Source organism: Periplaneta americana, chromosome 14 (assembly GCF_040183065.1).
Source record: "Periplaneta americana isolate PAMFEO1 chromosome 14, P.americana_PAMFEO1_priV1, whole genome shotgun sequence".
Classification (NCBI taxonomy): domain Eukaryota; kingdom Metazoa; phylum Arthropoda; class Insecta; order Blattodea; family Blattidae; genus Periplaneta; species Periplaneta americana.
Genome location: NC_091130.1, coordinates 25,595,359 through 25,620,939, shown reverse-complemented (window position 1 = coordinate 25,620,939; position 25,581 = coordinate 25,595,359).

Here is a 25,581-nt window from a genome sequence, read left to right as displayed (position 1 = left end):
CTTCCCCCTTTTCATTTGGCCCGGAAATTCTCCGGATTTCAACTTGCACATTCAAATATAAAATTGCAGTAAATGTAGAATTGAAAATAATAAAGTACGAGTATTTCAAAAGTTGTAGATGATTCTATTGATGTGGCCAGGTACTGCAGTTGTATACCCGATGGTATTTTCTAAACTCCGAACGATCTATATGACAGAAAATCCAAGAATAGTCTCAGAATGACGGATCATCACCTCTCTGGGCAAAAGAAGTTCGTGATTTTGTGAATTTAACATTTGACACCAACTGACGCGGTCGTGTTGGGCCAATTACGTGGCCTTCAGATTCTCCATACCTGACGTCACCCGATTTCTTTGCTTTGGAGTTTTTCGAAGAATGATGTCTATGTAAGACGACCCATGAACATTTATGATCTCAAAGCAAACACTTTCTCATATTTTGAATAAAAATACCCCTTAGATGTAGGCTACATCCCACATTTCAGCAACTAGCCTCACGATATGGATGGCTACGTGGTTCGTTTGTGAATCTGGTCACTCGTCCTCTGATCATGCGCAATGCCTCCTTTCTGGGACTTCAAAAATATCTGTGCGCCATCAATTATTTCTAAAACTGTAAATATAAAAGTGGCGTACAAGAAATTTTGTCAAGAGAGGATCATTATTAAACTTGTTTGTAATTTACATTATCGGTATTTAAAATTGTGTGTATTATTATGGTAGTATTGGTAGTGGTAATGGTAGTAGTGATGGTAGTCAGTCAGTCAGTTATTTAGATAGTTAATTATTTCTTCTTTTTTTCTTTACCGTAGTTTAACCTCTACCTTTTAGATACATTTATACTACCCACGCCACCAGGGATAGTTAATTATTTATTTAGTTAATTAATTATTTATTTAACTAATTACTTATTTATTTCGTTAATTAATTATTTACTGAGTTAATCAGTTATTTATTTAGTCAATTACTTATTTAGTTAATTAATTATTCATTTAGTTAATTATTCATTTAGTTAATTATTCATTTAGTTAATGACATTTATTTAGTTAAATACTTATTTATTTAGTTAATTACTTATTCATTTAGTTAATGACATTTATTTAGTTAATTACTTATTTATTTAGTTAATTAATTATTCATTTAGTTAATGACATTTATTTACTTAATTACTTATTTGTTAATTAATTATTCATTTAGTTAATGGGATTTATTTAGTTAATTACTTATTTCTTTAGTTAATTACTTATTTATTTAGTTAATTACTTATTTGATAATTATTCATTTAGTTAATGACATTTTAGTTAATTACTTATTTATTTAGTTAATTAATTATTCATTTAGTTAATGATATTTATTTAGTTAATTACTTATTTTTAGTTAATTAATTATTCATTTAGTTAATGACATTTATTTACTTAATTACTTATTTATTTAGTTAATTACTTATTTATTTGGTTAATTAATTATTCATTTAGTTAATGACATTTATTTAGTTAATTTAATTATTTATTCAGCTAATTAATTATTTATTTAGAAAATTAATTATTTATTTAGTTAATTAATTATTTAGTTACTTAATTACTTACTTATTTAGTTAATTACTTATTTATTGAGTTAATTAATTATTCATTTAGTTAATGACATTTATTAGTTAATTATTTATTTCGTCAATTATTTATTTAATTAATTACTTGTGTAATTAATTACTTATTTATTTAGTTAATTACTTACTTGGTTAATTAATTATTTATTTAGTTAATTACTTATTTATTTAGTTAATTTATTATTTACTCAGTTAATTACTTATTTATTTAGTTAATTACTTACTTATTTAATTAATTATATATTTTATTTTTTATTTATTTATTTATTTATTTATTTATTTATTTATCTATTTATTTATTTATTTATTAGTTAATTACTTAATTATTATTTATTTAATTAGTTAATTATTTAGTTAATTGCTTACTTATTTGGTTAATTAATTATTTATTTAGTTAATAAAGTATTTATTTAGTTAATTAATTATTTATTTAGTTAGCTAATTACTTAATTAATGCATTAGTTAATTAATCACTTACATACTTTGCTGTACAACAGCCAGGGGCCTACACCAGTTCAGCACATGACAATTTCAAAACAAGAACATTAATAATGGTAGAAATTACAATACAAGTACATATAAATAATTATTAAAATAATGACAATTACAAATAATTGTAATTGAAAATGAAAGGATGGAATCATAAATGAATATAATACAAATGATACAGAAGATAACGAGAATAATATTATAATACATATCTAAACAAGATATAAAACTCCAAAAAGTATATACTACACATTAAATGGATCCAAGTTCAATAATAATAATAATAATAATAATAATAATAATAATAATAATAATAATAATAACAGAGTATTTCCAGAGTTGCTTAGGCCCTTGTTGCTCTGCTAACAACACAGCCCGCGCCCCGATCACATTGTTGAGCGTTGCTGACAGCTCATTAATTCAAAATGATAAACAGGCAATCATAAGAAATTGCTGGACCAGGACGGAAGCGAACCTATGCCAGCATTGGATCGACTGCACTCGCCTACCCGAGCTATTGAATCAGATCTCAACAAAACAAGTCCTTCCAAACTTGAATGATTTGTGTGTTCAAGGCTCTGACTCACTTAACATATTGTCCACGATTATGGAACAGTGAAGGAATATGTGGCTGCGGTCGATGATCCAATTTCAGGCCAGAAAAGTGGGCAGTAAGCTTTTCTTCTTACTTATATGAAAGAGGTAACAAAGAAATTTAGGAATACTTTTGCTACTTTAACAATTGATTTGCTCAGTGACGAATTTAGGCCAGGCAGTTATCTAGGGCGGCAATTTCCATGGGAGCGGCATTTATTCTCTCTCTCTCTCTCTCTCTTTCTCTTTTTTACATTTTCATTTTATAGTGAAATTTGTTTTTAAAACACATGTTACGGTCCAGTCGCTCTAATTTCCGGCAGCCAATCACAATGCAGGTCGGCTACATTTAAACGAGTGCGTCTTGTGATTCGCTGGTGATGACGTTATGCATTTCCTAAGGCTCGATAAATACTTAATATAATCGCCCGCCATTTTGGCTCTTTCGTTGGCGTTCGCAGAAAGCACACGAGGACGTTATCTTCCCTCTCAATTATTTGCTGAATTACAGTGCGTTTGATTTATTATCATAAGAGCTACGACATGATAATGTTTAACGGTGTGGCAAATGGATTCCTCGACTGGTAGCTTGGCAACGAAAGAACAAAAATGGCGAACGATACTATCTACCTAGACTTTATAGAGCCTTCACTTTCTAAGACGTAAGCAAAGAGGAGGAGTCACGCCGGGAATAACAGCGTCGCGACTATAGTAAATCTTTGATGAAGTTTGTGCTTGAACACCTTGTGGAAGTCGAATATTGTTTTGCTATCACATGGTCGTGATCGTGGCGAGAGTAAAAGGAAAGTGTGCAGCTGCATAGTTTTGTAATGCTGGTATCACATTATTATACTATGAAAGTGCTTCAATTTAACTGTTTGTATAAACAAGAATGCATTGTTGAAAATGAAATTGGATGTGTGTTTATTATATTATCGCTATGAATATAGGCATCCGACAAGGAAAACTCAGTGCGCAGAAACCAGCAGACGTGACTGTCTCGCGCAGATGACGTATGCTCCCGTTTCCAACATGCTCTCAAGCCTACTGCAGGGGAGTAAGAGGGGTGTAGCATGCGCGCCGCGAGGAGTCCGAGCTGAGTTTTGCTAGTAGGATACCTGGAGTAACCACAACTCTCTGTTACATTTCCAATATAATATATCGTCAACAATACTATTTAATCACTTCCCAGCATGTGTACTATATAATTCGATACGAAAGGAAAATAAAAGTAGAAAAGTAAGATTGCAAGGCGAACAAAGGGAACACAAAGACAAGAAAGGGAGAGCAAGGGAGAAAACAAGGAGAACAAGGGAAATACAAGGAGTGCAAGAGGAATAGAAAGAGGACAACGGGTAGGCTTATATACTTACTTACTTACTTACTTACTTACTTACTTACTTACTTACTTACTTACTTACTTACTTACTTACTGGCTTTTAAGGAACCCGTAGGTTCATTGCCGCCCTCACATAAGCCCGCCATTGGTCCCTATCCTGTGCAGGATTAATCCAGTCTCTACCATCATATCCTACCTCCCTCAAATCCATTTTAATATTATCCCCCCATCTACGTCTCGACCTCCCAAAGGTCTTCTTCCCTCTGGCCTCCCAACTAACACTCTATATGCATTTCTGGATTCGCCCATACGTGCTACATGCCCTGCCCATCTCAAACGTCTGGATTTTATGTTCCTAATTATGTCAGGTGAAGTATACAATGCGTGCAGCTCTGCGTTGTGTAACTTTCTCCATTCTCCTGTAACTTCATCCCTCTTAGCCCCAAATATTTTCCTAAGAACCTTATTCTCAAACACCCTTAATCTTTGTTCCTCTCTCAAAGTGAGAGTCCAAGTTTCACAACCATACAGAACAACCGGTAATATAACTGTTTTATAAATTCTAACTTTCAGACTTTTTGACAGAAGACTAGATGACAAAAGCTTCTCAACCGAATAATAACAGGCATTTCCAATATTTATTCTGCGTTTAATTTCCTCCCGAGTGTCATTTATATTTGTTACTGTTGCTCCAAGATATTTGAATTTTTCCACCTCTTCGAAGGATGAATCTCCAGTTTTTATAGTTCCATTTCGTACAATATTCTGGTAACGAGACATTATCATATACTTAGTCTTTTCGAGATTTACTTCCAACCCTATCGCTCTACTTGCTTCAACAAGAATTTCCGCGTTTTCCCTAATTGTTTGTGGATTTTCTCCTAACATATTTACGTCATCCGCATAGACAAGAAGCTGATGTAACCCGTTCAATTCCAAACCCTGCCTGTTATCCTGAACTTTCCTAATGGCATATTCTAGAGCGAAGTTAAAAAGTAAAGGTGATAATGCATCTCCCTGCTTTAGCCGCAGTGAATTGGAAAAGCATCAGATAGAAAATGGCCTATACGGACTCTGCTGTAAGTTTTACTAAGACACATTTTACTAATCGAACTAGGCTTATATAAGGTGAACAAATGAAACACAAGGAGAAGAAGCAGAAAACAAGGTGAAAAGAGGAATACAAAGAGTACCAGGTAACATAATTAGAACAAGGAGTTCAAGAGGAACACAAGGAGAACGAGGGGAATAAAAGAAAAATATGTGGAATACAAGGAGAATACAAGGAGTTCAAAGGGAATATATTCAATTCAATTCAATTCAATTCAATTTGTTAAGCCATTAAACATACAGTGATAGGCTTAGTCACAAAAAAAAAAACATACATTTGAAAATACACATATAATTGAAAACAGTAATTAGAATGAAAAACAAAATATTTTGAAACTCTAAAATTAAAGAAAACACTTCACTCTTATGTAATAATTGTAACTAATGTAAATAACTTTATTTATTAAAAAACAATTTCGTATGAATTTATGTTAAGAAACTCATCTACAGAGTAGAAAGGATTAATTAAAAGCCAATTATAAAATCTAGCTTTGAAACTATTGGTTGGTAACTTATAATATTGACTGGGAAGCTTGTTATATAATTTCATCCCCATGACACAAAAATTTGTACTAGTTTTATGTAATCTACAATATGGGATATTAATTTGTTCACTATTTCTAATTTCATGATCATGTATATTGGCTATTAATGAGTAATTGTCTATATTTTGTCGAGTGTAAAGGACTAGGTCGTATATATATAAATTTATGACAGTTAATATCTGTGATTGTTTGAAAAGAGGTCGACAATGTTCAAGATAGTTTGATTGACATAGAATTCTAATGGCTTTCTTTTGCGAAATCAAGACACTCCCAATTTTGCTACCATTTCCCCAGAAAATTAAGGCATACCTAATTATCGACTGAAAGAACGAAAAGTAGGCACATCTTAAATAATTTTGAGAAACACAAGTCACTAATTTCTTTAATAAATATGTAACTCTTGATAATTTTGTGCATATACATTCGATATGTTTTGTTCCATGTTAAACTGGGGTCTATAAAAAGTCCTAGAAATTTGGTATAGTTTTGTATGTTGTCCTTTTTTATTACATGACTAGTCGTACCCGTGCGCTCCGCTGCACCTGTTAGAAATAAATACAAAGAAATTATATAACTAAAATAGGACATTTGATCCAGGCAACAACTTTTACAACAGCGCAAGATAATCTGCTTCGCTCATTACTCAATTTTTTTTTGCATTGCATTTATTGCATATATAGTCTATTTTATCTATTTTAACACGATTCAATTGAGCATAGTTAAAATTTGAATTATAAAATAATGGATTGCTAAGCTAACGTACTATTACTGCATACTAAATCAATATACTCTCGTTGTTCGTTAATTCTCTGAGAATAAAATGAATGTGTACCTAAATATTATTTTAAGAAATACAGAAAACGAATGTACAAAATAGCCTATCAAATTTTCTGTGCATAAGAAGCTATTTTAATCTTACCTGTCCTCGATTTACTCAGACGTTACTGTAATAACATTATAGCATTATGTCCATCTAGAGAAACTACACTTTCCAATGGTGAAATAATAATTAATTATACAAATCGGTTAATTTAGTTTCTGATATTACTTCATACAAACACAGAAACATTCTCTGTAGGCTATGTTTAATAGCTTTCGATTGTTGATGTCCAAGGCCCCTGTTTCGATTGTTGTTGTCCAAGGCCCCTTATAGACGAAGTATTTGTTCTTAATTCATTGCACTGTCTTAGATGGCGTTATTCTAATTTTAAAACTCATTTATCTCATTAAATATTAGTCCTATCAAAATTTTGTAAAGAATAAAACTTATCGGAATTCATTTTTAAAGAAACTTTTGTTATGTAACGTTTTTCCACAAAAATCAATAATAAGCGAGATATTTCGATTTATTTAATTCAGGCCCCCTTATAACCCCCCTTTTAAATAAAGTATTTTGAATGCCATATAGCCAGAAATCTAAGTTACAACGAACTTAATTTATATTCCAATTTTCATATAAATCGGTTAAGCCATTATCGCGTGAAAAGGTAACAAACATACAGACAGACATACAAACAAAAATTTCAAAAATGCGATTTTCGGTTTCAGGGTGGTTAATTATATATGTTAGGACCAATTATTTTTGGAAAATCGAAAATTACCAGAAAAATTTCGACTACAGATTTATTATTAGTATAGATTTAGGGTAAACGTTATGTTGATAGTCTTTTCTTGATTAAGCAAAAAACCATTAGATTCAAACCATAAAGCCATCTGTGATAGAATATCATTGGTTAGAGCAGAACGGGAATACACGGAGGAAAAGGGGTAGACAAGGAGAACAAAAGTGTTACATTTATTCTGAAGTTACCCCCACACCTAACGTAATTTTCTATGTCAATAACTAGCATGTAATGTAAACAGAGACAACTCTTGCCGAAAAGTTATTCTAACGTCCACTGGAAGTTATAATCTAAAATAAAACGATTTTGTTGTACATGGAATCGAAGCCGCTACTCTTGCAGCTCAGAGCCGGTAATAAAAGTTATGTTCACTTAAACGAGAGGGGCGGGCTCATGAGTCCACGGGCTGCTCCAGCCCCTAAGCTGGTTGGCATTGAAATGTAATAACAGACTGAAGTCAATTTGATATGCAAATTTGTTGCGGGATTAAAATCAGCTTAATGGTTCTTATTATTGAAGAGGGTAACTACTTTGGAAATAGATAATTTGGGAGTCTCTGACATATTATGGTAATTCATGTACAAGATGTACACATGAAATATAGATTTTTAAGAGCCCTCCTCCCCTCTCAAAAATATTGTTCCCATGGCACACCGCGGGACTGCTTTCAAATCGATGTCCTGAGTTCCTGTCCCGGTTAATACACGACACTAAAGTTTCCCCTACTATGGAGTACGCGATCAGAGTGCAAGAATTCTCCTTTCAACATCATCATCATTATCATCATCATCATCATTATTAAGCGTAATAGATCGACAATTGATCAGATTTTTTGTATTCGACAGATATTGGAGAGAAAATGGGAGTATAAGGGTACAGTACATCAGTTATTCATGGATTTCAAAAGGCATATAACTCGGTTAAGAGAGAAGTTTTATATAATATATTTATTGAATTTGGTATTCCGTAGAAACTAGTTCGATTAATTAAAAAGTAGTGAAACTTACAGCAGAGTCCGTATAAGCCAGTTTCTCTCTGATGCTTTTCCAATTCACTGCAGGCTAAAGCAAGGAGATGCACTATCACCTTTACTTTTTAACTTTGCTCTAGAATATGCCATTAGGAAAGTTCAGGATAACACACAGAGTTTGGAATTGAACGGTTCCATTAGCTGATTGTCTATGCGGATGACGTGAATATGTTAGAAGAAAATCCACTAACGATTAGGGGAAACACGGAAATTTTACTTGAAGCAAGTAAAGCGATAGGTTTGGAAGGAAATCCCAAAATACAAAGTATATGATTATGTCTCGTGACAAGAATATTGTACGAAATAGGAGTATAAAAACTGGAGATTTATCCTTCGAAGAGGTGGAAAAATTCAAATATCTTGACACTCGGGAGGAAATTAAACGCAGAAAAAATAAGGGAAAATGCCTGTTATTATTCGGCTGAGAAGCTTTTGTCATCTAGTCTGCTGTCAAAAAATCTTAAAGTTGGAATTTATAAAACAGTTATATTACCGGTTGTTCTGTATGCTTGTGAAACTTGGACTCCAACTTTGAGAGAGGAACAGAGGTTTAGGGTGTTTGAGAATAAGGTTCTCAGGAAAATATTTGGGGCTAAAAGGGATGAGAACGGAGAAAGTTACACAACGCAGAACTGCACGCATTGTATTCTTCACCTGACATAATTAGGAACATTAAATCCAGACGTTTGTAATGGGCAGGGAATGTAGCACGCATGGGCGAACCCAGAAATGCATATAGAGTGTTAGTTGGGAGATCGGAGGGAAAAAGACCTTTGGGAAGGCCGAGACGTAGATGGGAGGATAATATTAAAATGGATTTGAGGGAAGTGGGATATGATGATAGAGACTGGATTAATCTTGCACAGAATAGGGACCAATGGCGGGGTTATGAGAGGACGGCAATGAACCTACGAGTTCCTTAAAAGCCATTTGTAAGTAATTATTATTATTATTATTATTATTATTATTATTATTATTATTATTAGATGATAATCGCAAGCTAATAATAATTATTTATAAAAGTAATGTGTAACTTTTGTTTGGAAAACTTTCTTTCCGTTAATTTCTTTCCTTTTCTCGCCTATGCTTTAATACCGACTTAGAATCCAATATGTTGTAAGGGAATTCACAGTGGTGCAAATTGCGATAAAAGCGGACAAAAATATTATGCCTCTGTATATTCCTAATTTATTCTACGATAGTGTTTAGTCAACTGACCGAAGACAGGGCGAGTCTCACAAGTGACACCAATAAGGCACCACTTGTGAGGTAACTAAGCCAGGAGGTATTGGAGTAGGATGGTCAATTCCTTTCCCTCAAGATGCATATAATATTAATAATAATAATAATAATAATAATAATAATAATAATAATAAATCTTCTATTTGAATACAGCTTGTATTTGTCTGGTCGGTTACTGAAGAATGGACCAAAAACCCAAAGTTGAAATTAAGCAAACACAATTTTATTATCAACTTACGTGAAAAAGTACGAAATAAATGGATAAAATACATGGAAAATAGTAAACAATGGACTATTTAAAACTATTTTCAATAGCACTGCATCAGGAAGCTTAAAGAAATGGTCGGAAAAACGGCGGATACTGTAAGCTTTGACCTAAAATCATGAAGAAGTGAAAAAAAAATAATAATTACAATTTTCGCTAAAAGTTTTTGTGTACCTAAGAAGCCCATTAAATTTATTTATACACAAAATAAAAAGTAAATAAATGAACACACGTTCGTGCACAGGGACAATAATCTAGTGAGATTATGCTACCAAGGAGATCAACTTGAAATTATTTTGAAATAAAACACGAGCGATAGTGACAGCGAACTTGTTAGTTCAATAAATGGTGGCGCTGTTACCCTTGTTATTAATCGGCGTGCGCAATACAGGTGCTGCCCACCTCAGTGACGTAATTGCTTATTGTAAACACTTCGTGACCTCAACTGCAGTGGCGGAATGACTCTTTTTCACATTACCGATGTTGATTTGAGCTTTGCATTCCAGTTCTTATGGAACTATCATCATCATCATCATCATTATCATCATCATCACTATCATCATATCGTCCTTCTTCTTCTTCGTCCATATAATCTCCGGTCTTACACTTCAGTCCATAGTTTTCTAGAACGACTAATAGACTGAGATCACAATGTGATAACACGCTAGAAATTCCACTCCACACATCATCTCTGTATCCCTAATCCTTCATTCTCTTCACTGGAACTTTCTGTCGTCTGAAGTCAAGAGCTGCCAAACCTTGAAATCTTTTATATTTAGGGAGAGTCGGGTAGTATCGGACATCGGGTAATATCGGACAGTGCGTTTCTTTCATCTACCACCATATAGTAGTACCTGAATGACATGGTTACGTTTCTCTGTGCGACATCACAGAAACTTAACCATGTCAATCAGGTACTATCATCGTGTGGTAGATGAAAGAAACTCACTGTCCGATATTACCCGATGTCCGATACTACCCGACTCTCTCCTAAGTCAGAAAATTATCCCATGACGAGTTGTCAAAGTAATTTATTGTCATGACAAGTGTTGTATGTTTCAATGTATCCTCTATAATTAGATATTCTATTGATGTTTTATTTTATTTGTTTTGGTTTCATTATTTTCCTCTATAACGTCTGTCATGTCAAAACTCTGGCTACACATAATTATTTTTGTGCAGCTAAAAATTATGCAAGATACGACCATTTTCAGCAAAGTATATTGTAATCATTACTTCACAATAACACCGGTAAAAGCACCAATTTCTCCTAACCGTGTATAACGCAACGTGCATTTTTGCCGTGCAAGTTTTTTTTTATTAATGCATAATTGATAAAGAAGTAATGTCAAAACCACTAGATTTTTTGCCTACGCATATAAATAAACTGAACAACATGAAAGGAAAACAAGTGGGAGGAAACCGCTAAATCAAGATTCAGTGGTGATACTATCAGAATGTGAATAAAGAAAAACTAGTCAATAAACTAAAATCCTAAGGATTAATGATAGATTTTGGTGTCCTGAATTTGGTGAACTGCCGAGGATCATAGCTCCCTAATGATGAGATGAATGGGTGGTCACTGGAATGAAGTTTCTGGTAGAAGTGTCTTGTAGCTTGTAGAAGATGAGTGTGCAGATAGTCAACCTGTAGATCTTCATGAACTTGTATATTGCTTGTAAACCAATCGCAGGCATGGATGATCCTGAGAGCCCTATTTTCCGTTGTTTGGAGTGGCTTGAGAGTAGTCCGAGGTGCAGGAGAAGCATAAGTCAGAATTGGAAGAATTAATTGTCTATAAAGATTTGTCGTCTGTTTCAAACTGAGCACTAGAGATCGTAGTAATTAATAATTTGAAAGATCCGAGCAGTAGCTTTAGCAGTAGTGGATTTGATACGTTGTGTCCAGAGTAAGCGTTTGTCAAGAATGACTCCTAAATATTTAACTTGATCAGCATTTATTTCGAATAAATTTTATTCAGCTTCCTCCAAGTGAAGGCTGCCTAGAAGACAAAGCTTACCATAAAAATGTTGTTGTAATGGAAAAAAAAATTAAAACAATGGAGAAGAAAAAGAATAAGAAATAGCACAATTAGAAATAATTGGAAAATACTAAACAAAAAATCATTAATTCCAGAAGAAACATAAAATTTCCTAGTATCTATTAGCTATTGGATGATCACAGTCGAATATTTAGCACTGGTTGCAAGACCCAACTTAAGTGAGCAGATCGCCATAGCAAAGAGATCAATCTATATAACTGTAGAGATGGTTTCTTAGGATTTCTATAGATCCCTTCACTGCAGACATAGATACTTCAGTGACAAGAGTTTGTCCTAGACCAAACTGCTTACAAAAATGCGCGAATCTTTTTGTAATGGTCCCTCTAGCCCCAATCAGTAATCCAACAACTTCGATCGACGTTAGATGATATTTTTCCTTCTAATATGGTATAGTGGGGTCGTATATGTCGCATTTTTCCTGATGTACCTCAGCAGGTTGATTTTCATATGTTTCCATCCTTACAGCTGGATCAATTATGAATCCGCTTGTTGATCTTGTCGGGATAGCGATGATGTCAATGCGCCTTGTAGATCCATTTGTGGACAAACCATGGACCTCCTCCTCTACTTGGTAGTTTTTTCCTCGTAGGGCCGATGCTAGGAGGGATCGAATCTGACCATATAATGTAAGTTTACTATCAGGTTTTTTGGTGCACTTTGTGAAAATTATGGATTCGCACTTGTCAGGGTTGATTAATATTCTGGAACACAGGAACCGTCGTTCAATGAAACTCACATGTCTTTGAATGGCGGCAATAGCTTCGTTTGGATGAGATTTGGTGCAAGTGTTCTTCCATGCACGGCTTCAAAGTGAAGTCCAGAGTCAGCCATCTAGCGGGATAATAAGACATCACTGAGCGAGCAAGACGGCTGACGGCCGGAATGCAAATGAAGAAGTTGTAGTTCCCAAACTCACCGATCCTTTTTTTTAATAGGTTATTTTACGACGCTGTATCAACAACTTAGATTATTTAGCGTCTGAATGAAATGTAGGTGATAATGCCGGTGAAATGAGTCCGGGGTCGAGCTCCGAAAGTTACCCAGTATTTGCTCAAATTGGGTTGAGGGAAAACCCAGGAAAAATCTCAACCAGGTAACTTGCCCCGACCGGGATTCGAATCAGACCACCTGGTTTTGGGGTCAGACGCGCTAACCGTTACTCCACAGGTGTGGACTCACCGATCCTATTCCCAAGCTTGGTTGCATATTATATGTCACTCATTTTGATTACAATTACTGATTACGTTTTATTATGTTTCTTTCTTTCTTTCTTTCTTTCTTTCTTTCTTTCTTTCTTTCTTTCTTTCTTTCTTTCTTTCTTTCTTTCAATATAATGTATATGTTTCATTTTTACTGACTTATTATTTACACTGTATTATGATCATCTCTTTCAATCTTTTCTGAGTAGGTGCCGGTATTTTGTTTAGTATACTTGTAATGTTTTCTGTATCCGTTTTACTTTGGTTGAATGTTAGAGAAGGCCCTGTGATATCAATTCCGCCATGTTAAATAAAACCATCATGATTATTATTATTGTTATTATTAGTATTATTATTATTATTATTATTATTATTATTATCGGTTGTTCTGTATGGTTGTGAAACTTGGACTCTCACTTTGAGAAAGGAACAGAGATTAAGGGTGTTTGATAATAATAATAATAATAATAATAATAATAATAATAATAATAATAATAATAATAATAATTCTTTATTTATACTGGCAGAGTTAAGGTCATAGGGCCTTCTCTTATACTCTACCAGGTCACAAAATATACAAGCAGTTAAAATTTAACAAAAAGTTAAAGAACAGAATGCTAACATATCACAAAAAAATAATAATAATAGCATAATAAAATCGACACTAAACAACATGAAAATAATACCATAATAGAAAAAAGAAAGTAAAATACATTGGAATATAGCAAAAGCAACTCATTTGGTACAAATGGTTAATATGGAAAACGTAAGGAAGAATATAACAAAATAGAATGTAATAAAATAATAATAAAAAAGAAAAAGAAGGAAATTAAATAAAATTCACAATAAAAGGCTATGATAATAAATTCATCGGCTGATAAAGAAAACAAAAAGGGGAAAGGAAGGAAAAGAAATATATAGCCTATATTTTTACAAAACTATCGCAGAGAAAAGGGCTTATAACTGAAAGGAATCTGAATTGAAAAAGTGCAATTTTAATTTATTTTTGAAACTAGACAATGTCCGACAGTCTCTGACATGTTGTGGTAGAGAGTTCCAGAGATGAGCTGCATAGACGGTGAAAGATGAAGAGTAGAAGGATGTTCTGTGTTTAGGAATGGAGAGTGTGAATAAGGTGCTTAGGAAAATATTTGGGGCTAAGAGGGATGAAGTTACAGGAGAATGGAGAAAGTTACACAACACAGAACTGCACGCATTATATTCTTCACTTGGCATAATTAGGAACATTAAATCCAGACGTTTGAGATGGGCAGGGCATGGGCGAATCCAGAAATGCATATAGAGTGTTAGTTGGGAGGCCGGAGGGAAAAAGACCTTTGGGGAGGCCGAGACATAGATGGAGGATAATATTAAAATGGATTTGAGGGAGGTGGGATATGATGGTAGGGACTGGATTAATCTTGCTTAGGACAGGGACCGATGGCGGGCTTATATGAGGGCGGCAATGAACCTCCGGGTTCCTTAAAAGCCATAAGTAAGTATTATTATTATTATTATTATTATTATTATTATTATTATTATTATTATTATTATTATCTCTTGGCGTATTACAATTTTGCTCCGAATAACAGACATTCTTAATAATTGACACGGGCTCTCTAAAAAGCAATTTTTGGTACGTTTATCTTCTGAATACGGGACAGGCAAAGCAAGTCACTCTCCCTTTTAAGAGATGTACCTATATTTAAATTAAAATCTACAAAGATTGCAAAAAACAAACAAAAATTGTAGATTTCTTTTAATGCACACTGTAATGTACAGTACAGTTTATGTTGTTATGCGTTAAAAGATAAAATTAGCCATAACTGAGCAAAGAATTAATAATTTATTTAAATGATTCGTAAGCCATTTTGTAGAGAGCAGCATATACTATAAAATTATCCATTTTAGGGAAAAGGAGCAATTATCTCAAATTTCCCTTTTATTATTCTGGCATTCCAGGGAACAGATGCATAATAATAATAATAATAATAATAATAATAATAATAATAATAATGATTTATTTTAGCTGGCAGAGTTAAGGCCGTAAGGCCTTCTCTTCCACTCAACCAGCAAAAAGTATAGTTACATATGCATGAACTTACAAAGAATTCAACAATTTGATTTAGATGAGAGTTACATGTATACAAGAGTTATTTACGAATTAAACAACAAAATACTATGAACTATTAATTAAACACTGAAATAAACTGTGTAGCAGAATTAAACTAAAATACATAGAATGTTAATATATTTCAAATAATATTAGATAATAGAAAGATATTATTATGAGACAATTTTGAAAATACTGCACTATCAGGATTATGTCTAAAGAAAGAAGTAACAATGTAGTCAGTGATAGTTTAAATCAGTATGATTGGAGTGAAATGCTAATAAGGTTATCTTTCAATCTGTTTTAAAGGTGTTTATTGTCTTGCAGCCCCTAATACTTTGTGACAAGGAATTCCATTGACGCGAGGTGGATACTGTAAAAGATGATGAATAACAAGATGTTCTATGAAGAGGTATACTTAGCGTGCCACAGATAAGTGATCTGGTATTTACATCGTGGTTAGAGTATAGATAAGAGAAACGAGACGAAAGGTAATTTGGTGGTTATAGGAGCCACCCATCATACATTATACCCCCAAAAAAAGGTCAGCGGAAGTAATGGTTCGATTAGAGTTTATAGCATTCGATATTGGATAAAAATTAAATGCTACCAAATTAAAACATTGAAGCTGTTTGTTACTACTGATGTGATTTTAGTCACTTTGTATTATATTTTTGGTCCAGGGAAAATATATTTTACGTTATTTCCATTTTTAAGTAGGCTACAAGTCAACAATATAAAACTGACTGTTAATTTAGAAGTTGGCAACATATTTTATATCGATTATAACAACACAATACATATCGATAGTAACATTCATACCATGCATAAATATATAATAGGGTGCGAAACTGCGGTCAGCACCATCTGGCAGTGGGGGGCTGAAATGAGATGATCAGCGCCCAACGTCGTAGGTGGTGAACATTAGAACTACGTGTTGGGATACATTACCCAGAGTTCTCTATTTATCCGTTCGACATATGCTCGAGGACTCGACGAAGAGCCAAGATGGCGGACAGAAACTTGTTAATAAGTGAACATAAAGTGATATTACGTGTGTATATAAGCAGTGTATGTTAAACAGTGATGTTTATGGACGTTGTAAAAATAGCGTTGTTGAACGTATTGTAAAGTAATAGTAATATAATAAATTGAACTATCTAAGTAGATCTTGCACACTTTTCAATTGCGCTGTACAATAAATACCCAAAGAATACAATCCCAATTATCTAACCTTTTGCTTTATTTTTTTGTCTCTGTCTGGTTATATTTTAATTGGGTAGTGTAAAATAGATCGTATCTTTTATCTTCCTGTTGGCTCCGGTAAGAATTTTCAGTAGAAGCTGCTGTGAGGAATAAAAATGTAAATGTTTTATTTAAAATTGGGTTAGTTTTGAATATCTATGAGGGTGGGAGGGAATACTTTCTGCACAGTTTAACATTTTCGTGAGCTGCTAAATGCATGGAGTAATTACTCTTTTCGCTACTTGGTGCGCTGCTAGATGTAATAACGCCCCCCTCCCTCTAACAGGTGGCAGCAAGATCATTTTCTACAACAGCGCCTCTAGTATTTGTTACGGGAAACTCGATAAGTTTCGCATCCTATTATATATTCATCCATGTTCATACCATTCAACCAATAAGGAGATTGGCCCCTATAATGCATCTGTGCCCATTCCAGTAATCTCATATGCTGTATTTGCCCGTAAACTTTTCCATTCCATAAAAAAATACAGAGAATAACTTCATTTATTTCTACATTTGTTTTCGGAGAACTTAGCCAGTGCGACACTGCCCCGTGATTAAATTAAAACCTTGTAGCTCGGTTGTAGCATTATACCAACAGGAACTGGGCAGCAATTTACGAAATTAAAGCTTCATCATTTATTTAAAACGAATTTAACCGCTCCTATGCGCGCGCATATCATTACGGGCTTTCCTAAAAAGCGTGTAATTTTTGTTTGAGTGTTGGTACACTGTGTTTAGACTCCATTACGGCTCTCGAGGTGTTGGCAGGTCACGGAGATGAATTATGTCCAGAATATCTGAGATCCTTACCGATAGTGCGGCTAAACGATCACGTCTTCTAGCTGTTATTCACGGTCGTGAACGTTTTCAAGAGGGCTTTGTATTCCGCGCTAACCCAACGTCTTCTTAAATTCATAAGTTCTAATTCTCTATAACAGTGGTATTCAATCTTTTTTGCTAGCATACCTACAAAATACTTCTTTGTCTTTTGTACCCCACATGCATGCAATTATATAATAAATAACAAAAGGCTTTATTGTTGTAAGTAAATATATTACTTACATACTTACAGATGCCTTTTAAGGAACCCGCAGGTTCATTGCCGCCCTCATATAAGCCCGCCATCGGTTCCTATCCTGAACAAGATTAATCCAGTCTCCATCATCATATCCTACCTCCCTCAAATCCATTTTAACATTATCCTCCCATCTACGTCTCCGCATCCCCAAAGGTCTTTTTCCCTCCGGCCTCCCAACTAACGCTCTATATGCATTTCTGGATTCCCCTATATGTGCTACATGCCCTGCTTATCTCAAATGTATGGATTTAATTTTCCTAATTATGTCAGATGAAGAAAACAATGCGTACAGTTCTGTGTTGTGTAACTTTCTCCATTCTCCTGTAACTTCATTCCTCTTAGCACCAGGTATTTTCCTAAGCACCTTATTCTCAAACACCCTTAATCTCTGTTCCTCTCTCAAAATGAGAGTCCAAGTTTCACAACCATACAGAACAACCGGTAATATATCTGTTTTATAAATTCTAACTTTCAGATTTTTGGACAGCTTCTCAACCGAGTAATAACAGGCATTTCCCATATTCATTCTGCGTTTCATTTCTTCCCGAGTGTCATTTATATTTGTTACTGTTATTCCAAGATATTTGAATTTTTCCCCCTCTTCGAATGATAAATTTCCAATTTTTATATTTCCATTTCGTACAATATTCTGGTCACGAGACATAATCATATACTTCATCTTTTCGGGGTTTACTTCCAAACCTATCGCTTTACTTGCTTCGAGTAAAATTTACGTCTTTTCCCTAATAGTTTGTGGATTTTCTCCTAACATATTCACGTCATCCGCACAGACAAGAAGCTGATGTAACCCGTTCAATTCCAAACCCTCTGTTGTCCACACCTGTGGAGTAACGGTCAGCGGGTCTGGCCGCGAAACCAGTTGGCCCGGGTTCGAATCCCGGTCGGTGGAAATTGCCTGATTGAGGTTTTTTCCGGGGTTTTCCCTGAACCCAATACGAGCAAATGCTGGGTAACTTTCGGTGCTGGACCCCGGAGTCATTTCACCGGCATTATCACCTACATTTCATTCAGACACTAAATAACCTAGATGTTGATACAGCGTCGTAAAATAACCCAATAAAATAAAAAATAAAAACCCTCTGTTCTCCTGAACTTTCCTAATGGCATATTCTAGAGAAAAGTAAAAAAGTGAAGGTGACAGTGCATCTCCTTGTTTTAGCCCGCAGTGAATTGGAAAAGCATCAGATAGGAATTGGCCTATACGGACTCTGCTGTAAGTTTCACTGAGACACATTTTAATTAATCGAACTAGTTTCTTCAGAATACCAAATTCAATAAGAATGTTATATGAAACTTCTCTTTTAATCGAGTCATATACCTTTATGAAATCTATGAATAACTGATGTACTCTACCCTTATACTCATATTATTATTATTATTATTATTATTATTATTATTATTATTATTATTATTATTATTATTATTATTATTATTTTATTTTTATTATTATTATTATTATTATTATTATTATTATTATTATTATTATTCAAAGTGAAGCTAGTTTTCTTTCTAATCTCATATCAGTAATTAATTACAATAGGCCTATTGTTCGTTTATTTGGAAATTCTTTCTCAGTCGTCCTATTCTGTCACAACTCCTCGAGTTCTTTTGCAAGGCATTTTTCTTGTAAGTTACATTATGAAAACTAAAATATCCCTACATTTATTGAATATTGCATTATGTCAAATTCTCAAACATTATTACGTGCTCTTTCTCTCGGTCGCATCCATTTGAGAGTCTGTAGGTTACCTAGCAACTACAGTTAAACAACAAAAATAAACAGTGGAATGTCTATTATGAGGGAAAACAAATGACTATCCCAGACGCTATTTACGTATGCAGAGACACTCGCTTATGCGGTTTGTAACTTCATCGTGTGAGGCGACAAAACATGTGGTGACATCTACAAGTGTTTTAAATGGAGTCTTGAAACAGTATCTCTGCTGTTTAATCGGATACGAACGCTTGTACATGTGCTCAAGTACAAAATATCTTAACTCGGGCTATAAAACTTGATAGTAATGTGTTAATAACACAATTCAAAATGTAAATTGTTTCAGGAAGTAACTCTATTGCAATGCGTTATCAAACACTAGTAATATAGGCCTCATTAACTTCATTAAATAAAATGTGTATGTAATACTTGCATTTAGGTCTGAGTGCTAATTGATTGAAAATCTTACGACAGAGTTCTGTCTCCTCGAAATGCAGTGAATTGTAGGGAACATTGTCCTTATACAGGAACATCACTTTATTTTTACCAACATTTTTAACATTAACCTGGCTATACTCGGAAACACTGTTACCCCCTTCCATTACAGGAGTTTGGTGTTACTAGTGCAATATGTAAACAAATCATTTTACTAGGTATAGGAGGAGAGTAAAGTAGTGTATCCACTTATGTTACAGGGAAATGCGATATTACGATTTTCAGTTTGTTTATTACTTTTACGGTATTTTATCAAAATACAATAGACTAGTAACAGTTTTTTTTCACAAACTCAACTCTTCAGGCGGTTGTATTCATTGTATAATGGCTACTTTATTCAGCATATTACCGTACTTTCGATAACTCTAATTTCACTTCTGCTCAGACCACACAGATAAAGTTATTCAGTCATGCTACACACCGTACCTGTGCGAAATAAGCAGGGCAGGTGTTTATGGAGATCGCGAAAATCACGACATAATAGATATATAATATATTTTTACTAATCTTTACGAATTAAGTGATTCTGATTAATAATATGCAGATAAAATAATCACGACAAATCGCGAAATAGAGTTCTAATAGCGAAATATGAACACATTCGCGAATTATTATTATTATTGTGTCGTTTTATAGCGAATTTTATATTCTGAGTTCTTTTTTCGAACTATTTTTTCTTTTGAATTTGTTATAATATCGAAGTACGCTACATTACATGGTATTCCAGGTGTTCTGATTACATTAGTGAACTCAAAAGATGGAGAATTCAACATTTCACTAATAATTTGAAAGTGTTAATTTGAGGGCTGCAATTTTTTTTTTTCGTGTTTAATGCACGTGTGTTAAATACAGTCTCAATCCAACAAATATTGTCTATTGGCCATACCGCACTTTTACCAGAATCCAAAGAACCTTTAATATTAATTACTTGGAAAGTAATATTCATATTGAGTTAATACTCCAATTTCAAAATAATTGTATTTTTCAAAATTTCCATTAATACCTGCCAAGAGTACAAATCAATCTCCAACAATCTCCGCCGACACCAATATTAAAAAGCACAAATGATAAAGTTAATCTCCATAAATATCTGCCCCTGAAAATAAGCTTCAATAATATAGGTTCTTTCTTCTATAGAAAACGCAACCATATTTCTGAAACACACTATACTCTGGACTGTTTACTTCACTGCTAGCAGACTTCTAATGTAACAGCGGCCGTAAATTTGTGTGGCTGACGGGAGCAGGAAAGGGGTGGGAGGTACAATAAAAATGCAAGTAAAAATAAAGTGATGTCCCTGTACATGTGGGCTATTCTATATGAAATCGATCAGTAAAAAACCTCGCATTTTTTATACTCTAATTTTTTCCCTACTTATACAAGGTGCTGAGGGGAGTGCATTTTCAAAAATATACTATCGAAAGTCAAACGGTTTTCGTATTATTGAGCGACAAATTTAGCGTATTTTATAAAAACAAGCCTCTTTCAGCACTCAGAACTCTGCAACCATTTACTGCAGAACATTGAACGGGAGCTTATTTTGAAGCTGACATTTGGTAGGTTATGTTAAGAAGTAATCCTTATTTTTATTGTACACAGAGAGACAGATAACCTGATTTTACTTGCTTTTAGGCTTTTTGGCCATTTGTAAAAATGTAAAAAAAATATATTGAGGAAAAAACCTTGCATTATTAAGAGGGATTCGGCATTGTTTGCTTAGTGGCTCGGCAATAAGTTTCGAGGGTATTAAATAAATTATTTTCACACGCCTAGACTTGAACGGCGCAGTACCGCACGCACTGGCCGAGAGCTGAAGATAAGCGAGCGTTGAGCGTCATTTTACTCCTGTGTTTATGAAAACCTGTGATAAAGCTAGCCCAGCTATGCGCTACTAGACGAAACATCACGTGTTTATGTCTCCTGGCCTTGCTTCCCTCGGCTATCTCCCGCCTCACAGTCAGCTGGTTAGTTCACGCGCGTACTATTTATTTTCTTTATTTGATATTGTCAATACTTTCTTATCAACGTAATACCAGTAAAAAAAAATATGTGTTTATTTGTACTTTCAATGCGGAATCTAATCATATATTTTAAAAATATTTTTTCGTGGCCAAAGGCGTCTTAATGAAGAAAAATCTAAATTTCTCCATTTCCATAAAAAGTAAGAAAAACTGTTTACATGTCAATATAAACTTTAACTTCTCAGCATCAAAATAAACCATGATTTTGATCATTGGGTGAAAGGGTTTCGGAGCCACAACAGTTTAAAGTTGCTAATTTTATGAAAATACGATAAATTTAAATATTATTAATTTAAGCACTACTAAGTTCTGATGCCTCAAACTTTGCACAAAGCATTGTATCACAGTTGTCTACGGACAGAAAAAGTTTCATTGTATTTAAAAATTGCAAGGTCAATTTTCTCTATATTTCGGTCGATTTGAGATGGAATAGCCCATGTGTAAACGATATAAAGTGCAAAAATTGTGACGACAGAGCCAATCCTACTACCAGCATAAGTACTGTGTGTATTCTTTTACGTGCTATAATTTTGCGGTCTGAGATCCCCGGATTTACATCTCTTCCGAAGAAAATCACACTAAAACTTTTATTGCTCTTAAAAATGGCATCGCCCTACGCCAGGTTTCAACCCGCGAATCTCAGAATTAATGGCAAACTCTACAACACCTTCAACGATTGCAGAAATAAATATAACGCAACTAAATTTTTAATTCAACTTCGTCAGAAACCTTAGCTAATTAAATTTTAGTAGTGATGTTATTTCTTAACCACCCTGTCATATCGGTTCATCTGTGGCGGTGACGTTTTAATTCAGAGATATCTTACGTTGAGTACAAGTCTTGGGCGTGAGCAGTGAAACAAAAGAAGTGCAGCGTTATCTCACTGCCACCTGGATGCTAGACCCGTACATTCCGTGCCGAAGAGAAAACCGGGAGCATTTCAGAGTGACTTAACGAGGGCATGGGACGACACAGCTCCAGGCTGACAAACGCCGGAGATCCGTATCCAGACTCAGATGCGAAGTTGAGGTTGTACGCTGGGCTGCAAAAGAAATGCCGATACGAAATTATATCGTTTTCCGAGGACTTAGCAAACATGGCGAGGTGGAAAGCTATTTTCGTGAGATTAGTTTTTAAAAACATGACGTAAATACGACTTTCGTAACATGTTCATGTTATTATTTAACATGAATTGATTTTAAATTATTCATATACTTTTATTTTAAAACATAAATAAGAATACTACATGAAAATAGTGAAACTGCAGTTTATATGGCATTCCACAGCCTTCCTTATTATCCATGGATGCTGTCATTGTTACAATCGATATATACGGCCCGTTACGTTTCATATTGTATTAGTAGAAAATGTATCAATTTTATTATAAATTACAGATACAGAACTGAAAATTTAATGTAATTGAAACATTTAGGCCTAACACAACTCTACATACTGGAATGACTGACAACAGTGAAGTTAATATATGGAAGGATAGAAGTGAAACCAAGTGTTGCAATATAGCCTATCATTATTACGGATTTATATGACTACTGTTATTAGGTATAATAACTCAAATTTTTCGGGTAAGCTAAGCCTGAAAAGCCCCTTAAGAGCTTCACCACTGGTCTCATTGTTATAGAATTTCCATCCCATGGCATAACACATTTTTCTTACACGTATGTGAACCATTGGTTTTGTGTGGTATTCAGAAAACGAAAGTTAATCTTCTTTGAGTGCAAATTAAATGTGATTTTTCTTTGCAACTAATATTGGTTTTTAAGGGTTTAGGTACAGCTTACAGTAGTAAAAGTTTTGGAAATATTCAAAATTTTTTCCCTCCATTACTATATTTTGTACAATAATGAAAATTGGTAAGTGTAAAACAATGTCCTTCTGCCATATGAAACAAATATTTTTATGATTGAAATTTTTTTTTTCAAAATTCAAAATGGTGGTAGTTTAGTGTGCAGTGATGAAGCGTTTCCCTCATAGCGCATAAACTTAACTCTTTCATGTTCTCTCTCTTTTATTTTATTGTTGAAATTCATGTTTAAAATATCATGCTCTTTCAACTACATTCCTTAATAAATAATATTTGTCTTATTTTGTGTTAGAAGAAAATACTGATATTTCACTATTTTTTAATATGAATTTATTTTTATCAGACAATCTAGCAGAGGTAGAGAAGTGATCTTGCATCATATTGTAGATACGACATGCATAAATACACACACACAATTTCACCACAGAATGTTGGATAGTTTTTGAGTTATGTCGGAAACGCTTCATCATTGCACAGTGAACTGAATTTTGAAAAAAAAAAATGTAAATAATTTTTTTTAATCTTAAAAATATTTTTTTTTTCATACAGCAGAAAGACAGTGTTTTACAGATACTAATTCTCATTATTGTACAAGATACAGTAATGGAGGAAAAAAATGTTGAATAATTTCAAAATTTTACTGCTTAATCTGTACCTAAACCCTTAAAAACATAAATGCCTTTCTTTACTGCTTATATTACATATTTTAAGTTCCTTTTTGCCTGTCTTTTTCTACATTTTAACGCGTGAACATTCGGTCTCTATTTATGAATGCACTTTGAATAACAGTCTAAGAAAATAAACTATACAGTAAACAGTAGGCCTAATATCGTCACAACGTGGTAAGGGATCTAAATTCTTACGAAACGCATGAAAGTATGAGAAAGTTTGTGTCATCTTTTAAATAGTCATTTTTGTGATTGCCACATTTAAATAATTTGTTACAAGTAAACACAAACTGGAGGATAGTCAAAAGATAACCATCGCTTTTTATTTTGTTTTAATTTGAATGTTGAATTTTCTGCCGAACCCTGAAGTTCAAATTGGTGACAAAGGAAAACGTTCAGTCGTTTTTAAATACGAAGGAATATTTAGAGAGTTATTTGTCATATAGATTTGCATCGTATAATGAGGACCATCCTTACCCTGCGTGAATAATTTGTGACGAAAATCTCTATAATGAGCAATAGAACGAAGTAAACTTACAAAACATTTAAATAACAAAATCATCTCATTGAGTCAAGAGACGCTTCTTTGCCTACCTGATAGAAGTATTGACTACCACACCTATGACCACTAGTGAAGCAGAGAGATGTTTTTCTTCATTAAAAAGGATTAAAAACCTTTACCGCAACACGTCACAAGAAAGACTAACAGACTAACAATATTGTCAATTGGAAAACAACTTGTACGATCGATTCAAAACTTTAATGAAAAAGTAATTAACAAATTTACAAAAAAAAAAGAACAGGAGAATTGACTTTATTCACAGAAAAGTATTTCTAATGTGATGTGATACGTAGATTTGTGCCCAAAATTGTGTATTTCATAAAGTTATTTTTAAATAGACTGATAGTGTCTCCAGTGACCTTGGAATGAAATAATGCGACTGAAATAGCGACAAAGAACTTCCATTTGTATGCTGCGGTATTAAGAACTTATCAAAGTTGACAATTTTGTATAAGAGTGCACACCCATAAATATTTAACACCAGCCACCACTGATCGAGAATCTGAGAATCACAAATAAATATAAATGAACTGCATCTAAGTTCTAATACCCGTGTTCAATTCTGAATTGGAGTTTCTGGCACTTGTTTCTATATACTGTATCCATGAGGTCATCATGGAGCGAGTTAAAATCAAATATCTATATATATAATTTGAACTGGTAATGGAAATTACGGGAAAACGGCTGAACGGATTTTAATAAATGGCCCCTCATTTTGAAGCCTGGAACCCAAAGTTTT